The sequence below is a fragment of the Photinus pyralis genome, unplaced genomic scaffold (genome assembly GCF_008802855.1).
Source record: "Photinus pyralis isolate 1611_PpyrPB1 unplaced genomic scaffold, Ppyr1.3 Ppyr1.4_LG2, whole genome shotgun sequence".
NCBI classification, from domain to species: domain Eukaryota; kingdom Metazoa; phylum Arthropoda; class Insecta; order Coleoptera; family Lampyridae; genus Photinus; species Photinus pyralis.
In genome coordinates this window covers 4,366,336-4,370,640 of record NW_022170403.1, presented here as the reverse complement: position 1 = coordinate 4,370,640, position 4,305 = coordinate 4,366,336, and positions in this window count along the sequence as shown.

Sequence of the window (4,305 nt, the reverse complement as noted above, 5' to 3'; positions counted from 1 at the left end):
TACATTTTATCTGTACATAATAAGTTCATGTTCCTAAATATGATGTAAATACGAAAGGGACTAATTCTTTGGTTTATTTGATGACAAAAAGTTCATTTAAATAGTTCCGCAAACGCTTATCGTTCGTTTTTCAACATTTTTCAGAAATTTCCAGAAAGTTTTTTGGAAATTCTGGTGTGATTTTTTATAGAATTGCTAAAGAATTTCTCATGATGCTATCGATAGGGCACATTAGTAAAATTCTAATGTTAAAGATAGTTAAAGGAACTACTCATGTGAATCTTTCAAATTTGTTTCGTTATAATCCAAAAATCGAACTGACAGTAAACTCATGGAATCTTAGTGTTGACAAACGAGCAATATATGCTATTAGCACTGCTCATATGGGCCTTTTCTCAATGGGACGAAGGAGCACGCCATTCAGGTGTGGTTAGTTTTGCACTAACCCTAAGCTAAAAAGTCTATTTGTAACGCAGCAGCGTGTACGTATTATAGAAGAAATAACAAAATAAAACTAGCTAATTTAACTACACTCAGAAACTGAGCTAAACGTTGGATCAATTTATGTTGTAACTTGTGGACTTCTCTATTACAAAATGAGCAGTTTTTTTGTAATATTGGTGTTTTTTTTCTCCGTGAAAATTGCGAAAAAGCTTGGTTCCTTTAGTCTGGTTTACTTTATATAAAGAACAGATTTAGATAAGTCGAGAAAAAGAATGAGAGGTATTTTGGTGTTTTTAGCGCATTTCCACAAAAATAAAAAAAAAATGCGCTATTGTGGCCACTTTGTCCGTCCGTCCGTCCGTCCGTCTGTCCGTCCGTCCGCTCGTTTTGCGACGCTACTAGTTCTTTATCTTAAGAGCTATTGTTCTACTTTTTTCGCTATTTGGTTCGTTATGGTGTCGAGTCTTGTACCAAGGAAGGAATTTTTTCTGTGCCGCTTACAAAAAAAGTTATTGTAAAAAAAACAAAAAACCGTTTTTTACATTTTCCATAATTTTACACTTTTACCGTTTATTAACGATCCTAGAGATCGTTTATAATTTTGCATTGCTATCTATCGTCTGCCTGTTGGTCTGTCCGTTTGTTCCTTTGTCTGTCTGTCCATCTATCTGACCGTGTGAACGATAACTTTGTTTAGAAATGTTCGATCGCTTTTACATCTCCGTTAGTTATGAACTGAATTGCATGAAATTCAATATGGGCATAGCTTTAGCCATATAATACGCAATTCCAAAAGTTGAATCGAATCGATTCAAAATTCACAGTGCCCTTTTCGCATCTCGACCATTTATAAACCGAATTGCAAACTTTTTTACTTATAAAAGTTATTTGAAGAAATTTGATACAGTAGGGCACTTGGAATGAAAGGGAAAAATCAAACGCCAATTTCAAAAATTTGTGTTTTGCGCATGCGCAGTGCCAACTTTTTTATTTTATGGAAGAATTTAAACGAAATTTGATACATAGGCACTTGGGATAAAGGAAAATCAAACGCCAATTTCAAAATTTCGTTTTGCGCATGCGCAGTGCCAACTTTTTTATTTATGGAAGAATTTAAACGAAATTTGATACATAGGCACTTCGAATAAAGGAAAATCAAACGCCAATTTCAAAATTTGGTTTTGCGCATGGGCAGTGCCAACTTTTTTATCTATGGAACCATTTAAGTGAAATTTGAAGGCGCTTGGAACAAAGGAAAATCTAACATAAGTTTTAAAATTTAGGTTTGCGCATGCGCAGTTCCAACTTTTTTATTTAGAAAAGCATTGAAATGAAATTCTTCTCATAAACTGAAATTGAAGTAGCACGTCAACAATGGATTGCCCATGTGCAACGCTATCTTTCATATTTGTGGGCGGATTTTACGATTTTAACAGAAGTTGCATCTTACAAATGGGAAATGAATGCAAGTGGAAATGCGCTTTATGTAAATCGTTTACGATTACTTTTTAACTTGTTGCTTCTTCTTTAGAGTTAAACATTGGAAGAAAAAGAAAGTCGACATACTTTTAATGTTATTAAAATACTTAACGCATAATATACTCAATGATAATGGAACTTATGAAATAATAACCAAATATATATGCAGCTAAAAATATGTGTGTGTATCCGGTATCCGGAGTACTTTTAACGTGGCGAACTTTTGTTTACGCATAAGATAAACTTCTTGCGAAGCAGGACGGGTTCAACTGGTGCTATTACTTTTATTGTCCACTTCTGATCTCCTACATTCACTTACACGAGGATTGTGTGAAACAAAATCCAGGTGTTGGTTTCATTTCAAATAAGTGAATTATACTGGCACCCGTTTTAAGAAGTGTATAGTATAGACAGTATAGTGCCTCTCCTAGAAATTCACCAAAAGTGATTTGCGTTTTCAACTGACAGTATGCAATTATGCATACATACTTACAACTCTAGTACGCCTAATATGTTTCTAAAAACTCGTTAGAAGAATGCCTCAGCACTCCTATTGTTTTAAAAATTTATCTAATTATAAATTTTGTGTATACGTTATATTAAGTTTATATTTTTTAGCGCATTTCCACAAACAGAAAAAAATGCACTGTTGTGCCAACTTGGTCTGTCCGTTCCTACGGCTGTGCCGCTACTACATCTTTATCTTAAGATCGATTTTTTTGCACTATTTGGTTCGTTATGGTGTCGAATCTTGCATCAAGGAAGGAATTTTTTCTATGATCACTTACTAAAAAAGTTATATAAAAAAAATCTGTTTTTTACTTATCACAAAAAATCTTATATGGTTGTTGCATTTTGTTTTTTGATTAGCCAAAACTGCTCAGTTTTAGCGATCATTTGGAATAGAGAAACCCATCAACCTTAATCTAAACCCTATTATTTATTATGTTAAAAAATGAATTGCGCATTAATACTTTAGCAGATTAGCACATACTTTACAGTCCCACTACAAAAGGTTCATGATTTTCTCCGGTTTGTGATGTGTTTCGAAGTATAAAATTCTTTCTTTCTTTGTTATGTTCTTTTGTTGTAGTATGTTGTAACTTACCTTTCGTACTTACTCTCCGGGCTAGCTCAGGTAAAATTGGTTTAAAAATAGTAAAGTATTTATTTTTCTCATTAATCATTACCAAAATTTGGGAAATAGTAACTCAAACTTGATATTCCAATTACAAGAATGTTTCTCAAGCAGAATACATTTTTTGTGATTTAGCAATAATTAATGAATGAAAAACAAAGTCTTAGTTTCTTTAAAAATAAAAAAAACTATCTTCGGAAATAATGGAAACAATGATCCTAAGTACCTAAACAATAACTGCAATAACTCAGGAACGGAGTGAAGTTTTTTAATTCTTTTCTGTGCAGTCCTATATACTGTCAATTCTCAGTTGACATTCTAGTAATGTCATCCAAAAGGCATTAACCCATTTTCAATCTATGAACCCAATTTTAAATTTAGGAAAGGATTTTAATAACAAAATTTTGATTTTTCCTTCTCACCGAAAACCGTTAAGTAAATTTACTATCCAAAATACTGTAAATAGATACAAATCCAACATTTTAAAGCGCCATAAGCAGTTATGAAAGGCACTAAACTTAATCCGAACCGAAATTCTCTAGAAACGTGGGAAACTAAGGTCGTTTGAAATTAATGTTGTTTTAAGGAATGCATAATTAGGCACCAATTATGCGCCCTCATCAAAAACAAATTATTCTCCCCAAACTTCACGGAGCCGTGACCGAATTGTAATACGTTTTTTCATAACAGAAACTATACGTTATAAATTATAATAATATTTAGGCCTAATAGTACATTATTGCAAAAGTCGAATTATTTCGGCTAACTGATTTTTGGAATTATTATTATTGCAAAACTGGGACTGGTCTGCTCATATTTACCCAGTCAAACAAATAGACGAGCATACGGTTTCATAGGGAAACTGTTTAGTTGAAGACTTTCGTTTTTCAATAAGTGCTCATTTACAATCTTTGCAAAATTTAATTCCAAACGCGCAAATTGGCATAAAGTTGGTGCCCAATTTTTTGCATAATGAAAAAGTTGCATCTACATAACGTCAATCGACCCAATTTAATATTTTCGCTATTTATAATTAGGGTAAAACATTCTTTTTCCAAAAACGACGAGTAATGGATAAATCTGGAAAACAAAAAAGTTGTTTATAAAAAAATCCGCGCCTAAAGGTGACCCAATTTTTGAAATTGTATGTATTTTCCGGGGTGAATTTTGACTTCAGTGGCGCGTATTATTGAAGATTAATCATAAATTCATTTAAATTACAATACTTACGAACAACTTTGCTA